Raw genomic sequence first — 13,756 nt, 5'->3', positions numbered from 1 at the left:
AGACACTGTCCTTCAAAGGCAGAGAGGGCGGGAACAATGCAGTTACCAGTTACCTCTGTCATGCTTTTGGGCAAGTTTAGTGTACTGCGCATCTCGTCTGAGCTGAGCTAGTGGTATGCCAGATAATATTGGCAGGTTGCTGACAGTTGTTGGAGTGAGTATTCCACTGATTAGTCTCATAACATCATTGAGGACAACATCAACCTTGTGTACATGGGTGCTGTGGCTACATGCAGGTGCGGCATACTCGGCGGTGGAGAAGGCAAGGGCTAGCGTGGGGGTGCGAAAGGTGGTGAAATCAGCTCCCCGTCTGGTCCCTGCAAGATTCTTTAGGAGAGACACTCTGGCTTGGGTCTTTTGAGCTGGGGCTTTGGCATGCTCATGGAAGGTGAGGTTTCAATGGGTGAAACCTAGGTACTTTGGTGTGGGGTCAAAATTCAGCCTAGACCTATTAAGTGAAATATTCAACTCTCGGTTAGCGCATACATGTACATGTAGGTTTGCCAGATGGAAGACGGAGGATAAAGTCTTCGGTATTCTCATCTTGAGATGTCATCTGTTGAAGAACTCAGCTAGCATCTTCAGGTCCTTCTCCAGTGATGTTTCAATTGCCTCGAAGGAGTGGTTGTCGAACCCCAGTGTGGTGTCGTCTGCATAGGAATACTGCATGCATTCCCCTTGAGCATATCAGAGACATACATGTAGATGTTGAAAAGTATCGGAGCGAGGACAGAGCCTTGCGGCGCACCATTGCGGAGTCTCCTCTTCCTACTGCATTCGCCGTTTGATGTTTCAACAATAAATATAAGCCACTGTGCCATACTGTGCCGAATGCCTCAGTAAGGTCGACAAGAACTGCACCAAACTTCTGCTTCTTCTGGAAGGCTGTCTCTGTGTCATTTACAAGTCGGACTACTTGGTCTGTGGTTGATTTACCTTTCCTGAAACCTGCCTGTGTAGTAGGTAGCTTCTCTTTGACGGTGTCGACAATTCTGGCAAATAGCAGCCTTTCAAGTAGCTTGTAGATGTGAGATAGCAGACTGATTGGACAATAGCTCTTGGGTTTGTCTGCAGGCTTCTTGGGCTTCAGAACAGCAATAACTTTAGGGGTCTTCCATTTCGATGGAATAGTAGATGTTGTCATGCAGGTAGAGAGAAAGTAGTTTTGTGGCTCATGTTCTTGAGGAACTCTGTGTGGATGTTATCGTTGCCTGGTGCTTTCCTGGACTTTATTGATTTTAGTGCAGTATCTACCTCATCCAAGGTGAAGGCTTCAGACATGGGGGTTGACTCTGGAGGGGGGTTGACTCTGGAGTGGATTTGAGGAGGTTCTTTATCTCAGAGTTCACCGAGCGAGAGTGGGTTTTGGCCTCAGTGGTTATATCTTGCCACGTTCCATTGTTAACTAGGACTGAAGCGATGGAGTTTGCAGTAACAGGACACTGTTTTGGAGCACTGCTTCGACCAGTGAGCTTGTTGATGGCAGTCCAGGCCTTGCGACTAGGTGGGTAAAGTTGATCTCAGAGACTTACTTCTTCTTCCCATCTAATCTTGGATTTTAATGACAACAGAAAAAAAAATGCATCCATACATTAAAATCCAAGATGGCGGCTCACATGTTTTGTCTCTTCTCTTATTATTAATTTTAAAGTTATGAAAAGGCACTTAATATCAACAAACATGGTTTACAACAACTCCAAATGACAAAATAATCCCAGATATGCATGATTTTTAGCATTTGAAAACTTAAAAATTTTTGTCTTTAAAAAAAAAAGTTCTGATTTTTCCCCGATCATTTTCATTGATCAGTGATCAGAATTTACTATCCAATTTCACCTGATCGGCCCCCAATCTGATGATCGGTTACAGGAAAATAGTCGTCCATGAAATGCCACAGAAATAGTGATATTAGAGGAGTGGGCATTTTTGGAAAATGACTGGGACTGGGAGATGCTGCCATCGCAGGGATCTCTTGAGCCTGGGGTCAGAATGGCTCCATTTTGTGGCTCACATGGGCTTTGACAAATTACATGTAGAGACTATATTTTGCCTCTGGGCTGTCCAGTTCTCCACTACTGTCACTAAAGGCAGAGGGAGAAGAGCAAATAGAGAAGGACCAGGCAGCTTCATCCTGCCATAGGCTTGCTGCTTGCCATAACAGTCTTCCCGGACCTTACCTTGGACATCTTGGACAGAGGTGATGTGAACATTCAAGATACATCACATATTAAGATCCTGTACTTGTTCAGTAATGCCCATCGTGCAATTTATCTGCTCCATGTTCTATTGGTAAGAGTATCAGGCAGCAACATACCCGACTTTCACTGCTGGATAATTTTCTTTCATAATATTATTTATTGACATGTTCATCTACACTATCTAGCAATATGGGACTACCATTTTAAACCTGAAAAAAACAGAGGCCATCATTCCTGACTTTGTTTGAAAGCAGTCATTGCAGTAAGATGCTCTGAATCAAGAAAATGTCAAGAAAATGGCTTTCATGCCCTGTATACATTTGTACATGTAGTTAATGGTCACTGAGTGGTCAGTATAACAGCACAGGTCTGTATCATGTGCACTATAGTTTATACAATGCACGTCACATAGGCCTTTAATTATAATTTTAAATATTACTTGGATTTATAAGTACAATACCGGTACTTGTGGCTGCTTTTGTTTGTCTAACTTTCATTTGTCTAACTTTCATGTGCTAAAAAGTGTTAGGCTTAATCTGTTCCACAGTGGAATAGAATTCTCAAATACATGTACCTTGCAAGTCTACTCCATACAACACAGGTACTTATATGTGTTGTGTACATGGAGTGACTATGCATTAGGAGACAATACAACACACCTAGCATGTCTCCCTAGCCAAGGCAAGGTCATGACACTTAGCAGGGTCATTTGAGGTCAGGCAGACATGAGAACCCCAACCCACACTCAGCTCAGCTCAGAGGAGTATCCCCACCTAGCCTAGCCTAGGCTGCATTATCAAGTTCCTAACAAGCACAATCCACACGTGCACAGGGAGCTATTACTATGGTTCTAAAAATAGCCACCAATTTGTGAATACCATTACCGGCACATGACCACATGTACACGAACAATACCATGTACGTACCGGTACATGTATGAGAACATCGCAGATCAAATCTCTGTCAAGCATGATGGAGTCATCAGTCACAAGATTCATAAAATTAATGCCAAAGGAGAAATAATATATCATTATTATCCATTATTACAAATTAAATATCTTTTGTACATGAGTAATCACAATGAGAGAAGAAAAGTATATACCTTTTCAACATCACCAATAAATGATCAAGCATACACTTCACGGTATTCAATGATCTAGCTCCACAATCAAACACCAATACACCAGAGTATTCACTTGTTGACTATTCATTCAACTTTGGAACATGTGGAGTATACTCCGTTCACTGCGTATAGTACATAGCACATACAGTACATTGTATGAAAACATGCTCATGTTTTCATACCCTGACAACATTCTTTTGACCTGTCAGAGGGCAGTGTTCTGTTGTGTGCACAATTAATTCCCACATGTGTGAGAAAAGCATACATACAGTACATGTGCAGACTAGGCTACAGTACGTTGTAGCTTACTCTAAAAAAAAAGTTATTTTGGGACTGAGAGGAAAAGGTGAAATTCTAATTAACGTCAAGTTTAAAGATAGTGTTACAGGAACAGATTCCACCACTGATTCCTTTGCAGTCAAATTGCAGGCCAGTATTTACTAGGTACATGTACATGTACAGGTGTACATGTCATATGAAAATGAAATCAAGGGACAAACAACACTGTCTCTTATATATATTTTAACTCAAAGGCTGACCAGGTATGACATCTCAAAATGTTTTATCCATTTAGATTACATGTACATGTAGGTACTACATTGTGTCAGCTTGTTTCATGAAATGTCAACAAGACCTGTATCATATGAAGATATATGCTGATTAGAATAGCAGAATTATGCATTCAGATTCAAAGTTTCAAATAAAATGAAAGGAACTGAACTTCAGTTAGGCCTGTAACCGATCATTGTATCGGGGGCCGATCTTGATTCTTGAGCCGATCAGGTGAGATTGGATAATAATATCTGATCACCGATCAATAAAAATCAGCAGATTTTTTTTTTTGTGGATTTTTTACAAGCCTTTCATGACTTTGAAATTAATAATATTGGTCAAAAAAAAGAGGCAAAACATGCGGGCCGCCACCTTGGATTATAATGTAGGCATGCATTATACCGATCACAAGTGATCACATAATATGAAATCCTTGCTAAAGATTTTCTTACATGCAAGGAGACACAAACTGAAGGATATGCTCACATGGAAGTTATTTTAATCAATCAAGAGATGAGCTGGATCTTGAAACATGTCCATGTTACGATCATATGATAATTATGAGTTAGAGTACCTTACTTGCCAGAAGGTGACCCTACATGTATCTAGGCCCTTCTAGGGTCAACAAATAAAATCTATACCGGTAGTTACATGGTAGTGGTAGTACACATGTAACCCTCCGTTAGTGGGAGTACACATGTAAACCTCCGTTAGTGGTAGTACACATGTAAACCTCCGTTAGTGGTTACAATTAGATATTCAATAATGCAATGAATTATAATGATCCAGTCATAAAGTTTGACAGTTCTACAGCCCTGGCTCTCTTAATTCAAAGAACTAAGATATCATTATGGTTAAAGCCACTATATACAGTATGTATTTGGCACGGCATTTAAGCCATTATTTGCTGCTTCATACCCCAGGAGAAAAATGGGACTTAGAAGTGCTGACAAAAGAAACAATAGCCACTGCAACTGAACTTGAAGTACATGTACATGTACATGTACATTGTACCCTCACAGTCACAATGAGGGTTGAAAATATACTACAGTTCATGGAGTGGAGATGGTGCACAATGCAATAATTAAACTGGGATATCTGTACAGCACCTTGCAATGTATTCCATGCTTCAACATAATGTAGATGCAGATTGGTATTGAACCAATACATCATCTAGACAGTAGAGTTGTCGTGGTTGAGTGGATACATACATCAACAGACTGTGGATCACAAGGTCTATGGTTCAAGTCCTGCTGCGGCACTACTGTCCTTTGGCAAAACATTGATCTAAATTTGCCACACTCAACCCAGGTGATGTAAATGGGTACCTGACATGAACTAATTCCTTGAAATGCTAGAGTGCCGTAATGGCAGCCATGCTAAGGCCAGGGTAATAATAATCGGGAGTGCCAGGAGTGTCAAGTCTGACAGATATGAGCGCTATACAAAAACCCAATATTATTATTATTATACATTCCAATGTTTGAGTGAGGTTATCCAATATAATTTCAATCTGATTCTATTCATGGATCATCATTAATTCTATTTAAAGCAAAATCATGGAACACCAAACCCATTCAACAGGATAGAAATGCATCAAAGAAGCCATACCGGTATACTGTACTCCTGAGAGACTCGATCAGACTTAATTACCTACATGGTCCATTTGAGGCAAATAGATAGGAATTATTTTGTGATCAGGAAGTATTGTCCACAAGAAAAATGCCAGCATTGACAAAACAACTTCTTAAGACTTTTTTTTTTCTCTTTTGACCTACTACTACACAAACTGTGTACCATGAGAGCATTAATTGTGTACATGCTTCACACAGTACATGTAGTCATGTACATTTAGTTGTTACATAATCTCATACATTCCAAGGTGGTATATAGTTCACCGTTATTCATCCTAAGATTAATTTTTTAAATCATTTTAGTCCCTCATGTGGACAAAAATTGATTAGAGGCAAAGTTGAAGTTCATTTTCAACAAATATGCTCAAGGATAACCTGTACCGGTAAATAGAAAGCAGGATGTATTGAACAGGATAACATTTAGTCAATGGATGTCGCAATGAAATTCACTGGAATTACAGAACTTTTCACTTTAACATACCGGTACTATAATTTCTTTCTTTAGTTTTGATGCATAGTTATGACAGTTTACATGTACTTTACATCTTGGAATGTTTTTTTTTTACAATAGGTTTTACTTTTCCCACAGTTCCGGGAAGACTATTGAAGTACTGTACCATCACACAAACTTCCAATTTTCAAACCTTCTGGTTATTTCTATTTTTTTTTTCTCCCTCCTTCTACTTCTACGTCAATACTTCACAGGATCCACAAGTCAAGATATAACGCCAAGGTTACTGGAATGTGCAGGTGGACGACTACACAGGGTTTCTCCCTACTCTTATACCAATAGTGCAGTGGAGTCTTAACGTGCAAGGGTGGTGACTCTCCTGTACACGGGGCCTGCATTTAACGTCCTATCCGAGGGACGGAGTGTTTTCCACTTAACATAGCCTGCGTCTATGAACAAGGGAAGGGGCACGTTAACACACAACGCAGGCTTCAGTCATCGCCTGGGTGGACATCGCCACAGGCAGACACTTTACCGACTGAGCCAACTCACCTCCTAAAGTCCTAGTTTAGTCCTTCCACCAATGCAAAAAATCATGGCAGTTGATTGATTATTGTACAACTACCAACAATATTTTCACCTTTCACCTGCAATTCATTATTCTCTCAACAATAATTTATTTTTTCAACTGTTTAAAATTCGAAGAAATGCATAATGGTAGTCGTACTGTAGTTAATATTTTACATTACTACACCATGTTGAGGTCAATATTCCATACTTTGGTCTGGTTGTGCAACAGTATTCTAATCTCACTAGTAACAATATTTTCAATACTTCTTATCATTTCAGGTAAATAGCTTGTTTTTACTCTACCAGGCCAGAGATGTTGAGCTATATTTCATTATAAAAGGAAACAAATTCAGATACTGTGTATACCACACCAAAATTGACACAAAGTTTACACAAAGTTGTAAACTGTAGGCCTAGACCCTATGCATTTCTAAGATTTTAATAACAGTTGAATTACAATGTAGATCTACAGTACATGTAGGATTTGTACAGTAGAGTATAAATAACCTGTCTTCACAAAAAATACAACGACCATGTGCATTTTACCAAGTTAAACAATTAATTACAAAATCCATAAACTACATTACGAGTAACAGTTCCCCCAAGACCATTTATAAGTTTAAGTGCACGCATGCGAGGTTTCAAGACGTGGTAGTAGAGTACACATACACATGATCAATATTCATTTGAGAAATTACTCCTCGCATACCGCGAGCGAAAGAGGGAGAGCGTGTTGCATTTGATCTTCCGCCAAAATATTAATATCTTGGAATATCAAAAAAATAAAGACAGTGGCATCAAAATCACGAAAAGAATCCTTGAAAACTAACTTTCTGGTCACTGTATGTGTCTTAAAATGTGAATAAAAGATGCTCAAATCATGTGAATTGTCAATATTAGAATGAAATTTGTAAAATTAAACGAACTCACCTTTCGAGGAATCTGGCCAAACAAAGACACACAGTGAATCGCACGACGAAGCTACTAGCCGCGGCCGTTTTTCAAATAGATGGCACTGTCTGGATTTCTCGCGGTGGCTGGTTATGTGGTGTACACACTGCGTACGTGGACGAGTCGCGAATTGTGTGGTGGCCTGCTAAAAAGAAAGAACCTTGTGTGAAAAAATCCCACGTTAGTTTATCACAAACTCCCAAGCAATTCTCCAAAATTATTTCCTTACTCTTTGAGAACACGCCCGTCCATTCGATTCGAATCCTTCAACGGTAGGTCGTAAGCCGTGACTCCTTTAGGGCAAGTTCATGAATATTTCGCCGTGGTACTTCGCGTTACGGACGGGGTCACAAGTGGAAGAACCGTACACCAATAAAAGAAAGACTGGTGTGCCGAGACTTTGTGTGTTATGTTGGGGTGTACGGTTGAATGTGTACTAACTCAATGGAAGTAGTTCGATCATGTGTGTAGCGAAGAATCATAAACTTACCGGCTGGACTAAAGCGAGGCCGCTTCCAGGATACAAGTCGGAGGCTGCCAATTTTTACAGCAGTGTGTAAGCGGACACTATAGTCACCCAAATAATGACTCAAATTTGGTGCGAAAATAAAACAATTCTCCCGCTTCCTCTCTGACATGCAATAATATTCACAAAGCTTGAAGTTTCAACTTCGGGTTTAGTTAGAGTAATTGGCAGTTTCACAGGCCCAATGTGTTTTCTTTTTATCATACAACTAACATAAATTATTTACTCTGAGTTTTCCTTGGCGCGCAGCAGGAGATGAATATTATGCTGGTATTTCGGCCCCAACTTGCTTTACAGCGTATACATGCATGCCAGGTAGATGATCGTAAAGAATGGATGCAGTTTCCTTGGAGACTGGCGAAGAAAGGCGGGGCAGCGGTAAAGATACCATACGGTGGTGATGCGGGATGCGCACTGTCGGAGCTGATGTATGAGGACTTAGATAATGCTGATGAACTGATAGGGTTTGAATATTAAAGCTCTGGAAGAAAAATAAGATGCGTTGCGAGCGAGAATTGGAGGTTAATGATATCCAGGCTAGGCGTAATCTTAAGGACACTCGAACGATGGGATAGTTTTGCGCTGCTAATGAGTTGCTGTGACAAGAGGTGGATGGTATTGAAAGGTCTGAAAGGTATTGAAATATTTAGAAGAGCTCTGATCAGGCCTTGTGATTGCTAATGTTTTTATCATGGGTAGATAATGACTTGAAGAGGCTATATGTAATTACGTAGTGGCCAAAAAGGGAAGACAATGGGGGTTATGCAAGATAGGATACAAAGAACGTGATCATTTGGGCAAATACAATTGAGAATGACGATGAGAATTATTTTGGGAAAAAAGAAGGTGATTGCGATGAAGATGGTGATGATGGTGGTGGTGATGATGGTAATTAAGATAGCAGCGAGGCAGTGCGTAGCGTTATTGTTGTATCAGTGGTGCTATTGTGGTGTTATAATGGTGGCGTGGTTGTGATGATGATGGTGGTGGTGGTGGTGGTGGTGGTGGTGGTGGTGGTGGTGGTGGTAGTGGTAGTGGTACTCTCTTTAAAAAAGAGTGAATTTTCACTCTATTTTTAACTTTCTTGGGAGTGACGTCGTGATCACTTGTTTAGGAGTGAAAATCGATTGATTTTAGAGTGCTCTCTAAGAAGAAAAGAGTGAATGTTCACCGTCTATTTTAACTACATTTTCACTCTCCAGAGGAGTGACGTCCGTCATCACTCGACTTTTTTTTAGAGAGTATGGTGTGGTGCTGATGAAATGTATTGATGTGATGTATAATGCAACCAATTAAGAGCACAAATATGATATCAACGGCGGATTGCCATCTAATGGGCGACGAATTGAAAGTAATCTGTCATCTTTTGAAATTATTTCAGGACAAATTGTTTTATGGTTTGATGTTTGATATATTTAACAATGAAATCATTCTTTTAATGATTCAAATAAATTTATTATTTCATAAAAAATAACATACAATATAATTGAGAATTGCACTGGATCATTAGCACCCGATAAAGCCAATGGCTTGAGGGAAGTGGGTGGACTCATATCATGAATGACAAATGTGAAAAATACTAACATTAACATTCACAAAAACATGATGCTCAATAACAAAACAAATTTTCAGATGAAAGTAAATTTAAAAAGAAGAAAAACAAAACAAAACAAAACGCTCAGCGATACAAATAAAATGTTCTTTAACGTTAAAACAAAATTTTAATTAAATAACCAGGGACTCTCAACACACGAGGAGCTTGGCTTTTGATCATACATTCCCGATAACTATTTCAGTATTTAAAATCATATCATAATCTATTATGAACCATTAAAAAAAACGTTCATGGAACAGTCCCAATTTATAGCCAAGTGCACATACGAGTAAAATGTATTCCTGATGGAAAATATTTGGGATGCATGTAACCATCATGATCATGATAATGCTACTCATTGCCCTGGTTAATCCAGTTTGAAGTGGTATATTCTCAATATCAAACAAAATAGGATTACCAAGGTTTATGAACCTGCAAACATGATGTGCATGTAGCAGCTATTATAACATCGTTAGGCTTATTTTGACAGATGTTCTTATTGATTAGGAGGAGTGGTCATAGAATAATCAACAAGTCAAGTTTTATTTATAGGCCTAATTCCATAACTTTACAATAACGTCGGGAGTTGCGTGAATGATTTCAGCTACCCATTGAATAATGTTGGCAGACGTGTTTCCATGCATAAGTGGGCCGTTTATCTATTGTCTTGTTTTTTTTTTGGGGGGGGGGGTGGCGTTGAAGGTTAGGCGACAATGATCTTTATTTTATGGTGGTAATCTTGTAGTCAAAAAGGTTCAGAACCACAAGATATACAACCGATGAATAAATAATATTATCAATTGTTACCATAGTTTGAACCCTTGTTTACGTCTGCTTGAGAACCAGCAGGACGTTACCCCATGATCGTCATATTATAGAGTTATTGGCAAATTAAAAATCAAATTCAAACTCACTTTAATTGAATAAATCCAAAGGATAATGTAAATCAAAATTATCATATCGCAAAAGTTAAAAAGAATAATCAAGGACAAATGTAAAAATTACAGTTAACAGAAATAACAAGAAATTACGTATTATCATTGGCCTCTTCAGGAATATAAACATGAGATGAATTCAAATTACTTTCCAAATATTTTATACAAACATTTCTGTTTGATGTTGACATGGACATGCCAGTTCATAACATACATGAAATGCACGTGGGGAAATGACACCTCAAAAAATGGTGATAATCAACGCTTTCCCAAAAAACGATAATCACCCTTTGTTCAATCGTTTTTAAGATTGCAAAAAGATGCCGGCTTGGCCTTCTCTGCATTGCTCTTGACGCCGCAAAGGCAATATCATCTAAAATAACTGCTAATCCACTCAGAATACATTTTTATTTTTTTTATTTTTTTATCCTCAAACGAGGTTTTCATTTTCAAATTTTTAATACATATTTACATTAATTACTCAATGATTGAGTGAAACTAAAATGGGCTAAAATTTAAAGTATATTCAACAATTCTTCCAGCTTAGTATTATTTTCTTTGTTCTCTTTGTTAAATAAAATATAGTTCAAAATCAAAGCTGTCACCCTTTAGAACCACAATTGATCAGGAATGCCCAAATTATTCACCCCCCCCCCCCCCCCCCGTTTAGTCGCATCTCAAATAACTCAATCTTCCATCTTCTATTACGGCTCAGATTTATGGGATAGCCTTTCTATATAGTAAGACTGTCGACCAATTTAAACGACTATTATAAGCAATTCTTTTTGAAAAAATCGAATAACGTTTATGCAGTGTTTCTTCCTTCTTTGCTTTATATTTTTTATTTTCCTTTTTTCTTTGTTATCTTGATTTTTGTGCAAATTATGTACCAAAGTTATTGTTATTTTGCATATTTTATGAGAATCGTTTTTAACAAGCCATTATGTGCTTTTCATGATCCTACCGCTCCAGATATCTCATTATACATCTGTATATGTTTGTATTTTGAATATTGTTTAATTTTGTTTTTATCTTGACGTGGCAAAGAATCAATGAATAGATTAAATCATTGCAATTCTGTAAATTCAGACGCATCCCAGTAATTTGGGTCAATCTTTTCCCCCTCACTATGAATATGACTGACAAAGAAAGCGGACAAAATATACAGTTCCTCAGGTAGACAAAGGAACATCCCTTCACTGCTACTATGTAAAAATGTGTAGAACAGGTGTCACATGCATATTCACCTTTTTACATAATAGCAGTGAAGGGGTGTTTCTTTGTCTACCTGAGGAACCGTATATTTTGTCCGCTTTCTTTGTTCGTTATATTCATGATGCCTTGACCCGATATTTGCTCCGGCGACAATATTGCTCCGGGCTACATTTCACCAAAGGCAAAGGGTTTGGTTTGGATTGTAATAACATTTGTTTTAGGTTAGATTTAGGTTTATGGTTAGGGTTAGGTCACAGTAAAGTGTTTGATCAAGGGTTGAATATAATAGTTGGGTTAGTATAGGGAATTGACGCCGAGCATTAGGCCGTTTTCCACATTTTTGTATAATTATTATGCTTGCGTGAAGCGTCTCGAAACGAATGATTTCATTCACCTGTTACGAATAAATGTATCAATAGTTCGATATTCAGAATTCAAATTGATCACACTCGTTGTTGCTAGGTAGGACAAATGTTATAGCTTTCCCTTCCTAACAATACGTAAATGCAGCTTGCATTGTGATTATTGAAATACACATGTACATTTATTCGTAACAGATGAATGAAGCTATTTGTATCGAGGCACTTGACTTCTATTTCATTTATTGACCCTCATTGCTTTCATAAGTGCATGCAGAATAATAAATGCTGAAATAATTCAAGATTATGTCATATCAAACGTTTACGTATCAAAATATGCATGTACCTTTCACATGATAGAATTTATCCTTTTCAACATAACAACACTTTCCCCGACATAGCAACCATACATAGGGAAATTAGCCCATTTCACTCTATTTCAATAGGCCGTACACTATATTTACAAACAATAATTACAAAACAAATGACTCCCGACATAGCAACAATGAATAGAATTTCAAGTCTGTACCCTCCACTCTGGCAAACAAAGGCCTTTTTATTCTTGTTTGTAACACCAATAAGCCTACACGAGAACGACAACCTTGGTCTGTAGTGTAATTTGATCTGCAAAATATTAAAATACAGATTGAAATACATTGATGGAAATAGGAGCAAGAACGAGCTATAACAATTTAAAAACCAAAATGAAAATAGCCTTTGTGAATAGATGTATCATTCGGGCGCAGCGACAAACGCTGTCGGGTACCAATAATAAAGTCTAAACACTTAAAGAGCAACCCTAACCTTGTAATAAGCTCATTTGTATGAAAACAGAAAAATAAAAGAAACGTAATGGCGAAATTTTGAAACAAGAGAGTTATGAATGATTGAAATATGAAATCACTAAGCTATGCGACTCTCAATTTGGTCAGTGGATCGTGACGTTTACGGGCTACTCTTCCGTTTGTCGTGTACACAAATATCATAAATTTGCAGTTGCTTCACCAAGTGCCTTGTCCCTTGAGTGGGCAGTACCCAAATCACATTATGAATAGAAAAAAAGACCCTCCTGAGTCATACATTTTGGAAAAAGAAGGGAAAAAAAAGAAAAAAATATTGTAATCGTTTTGTGCTGAAATGGGGCAGTAGTCCGGCACTACACCACAGTGATATTACCGATTCAGCCAATTTGAAGTATACGTACAGTGGTTACAACTTTCAAATATTTATAATTTTTAGTCTTATTTTCTGTCCAATTTCATTCAAACTTCCACCAGTCTGATTTTGTGATTTTTCTGCGTTCTTTTAGTGCTATTTAATATTGAGGTTGAATTTTCCTTTAAATAATAAACTCTCTGAAATTTTACGCATAGTGAACTAAGAGGGCTTTTTAAATATATGTATATATATCTTTTTTTATAGGCGGAGTAAACTGACACCTAAGCAATAAATTCTCAGAAATGTTGGTAGAAGGTCTTATCAAACTTATATTAGTCGAGGGGGGGGGGGGGGGTGTGCAGCGAACTATGCTGGCCGCGAAAATAGAATCACTAAATTAGGGCTTCGTGACTTTTTTGAGGGGGGGGGGGGGGGCTAATTAAGCTGGCACCGACTATCATTCCTTCTCCTCTTTTATCTCTCTTTCCTC

General features: G+C 38.2%; 1 protein-coding gene across 5 annotated transcripts in view; it reads right to left on the bottom strand.

The window, feature by feature from the left end:
* The window catches only part of LOC575207 (C-terminal-binding protein 1), a 62,239-nt gene extending 54,292 nt beyond the window's left edge, over window positions 1–7,947 (bottom strand). The window contains exons 1-2 of one of the 5 annotated variants that reach the window (XM_011681964.2): window positions 7,709–7,947; window positions 7,459–7,621 (exon numbers count right to left, since the gene is read on the bottom strand). The gene's annotated coding sequence lies outside the window, so the exon portion shown is untranslated. Of the gene's footprint in view, window positions 1–7,458 lie in introns of all 5 variants that reach the window. The other 4 variants (XM_030986364.1, XM_030986365.1, XM_011681966.2 and 1 more) reach the window with 4 other exon arrangements.
* Between the last annotated feature and the right edge of the window lie 5,809 nt (window positions 7,948–13,756).

This window comes from Strongylocentrotus purpuratus, unplaced genomic scaffold (assembly GCF_000002235.5).
Source record: "Strongylocentrotus purpuratus isolate Spur 01 unplaced genomic scaffold, Spur_5.0 spur5_scaffold_15, whole genome shotgun sequence".
Taxonomy (NCBI): domain Eukaryota; kingdom Metazoa; phylum Echinodermata; class Echinoidea; order Camarodonta; family Strongylocentrotidae; genus Strongylocentrotus; species Strongylocentrotus purpuratus.
Note: the sequence above shows the minus strand (reverse complement) of the source record. Positions and strands in the feature narration are given on the sequence as shown.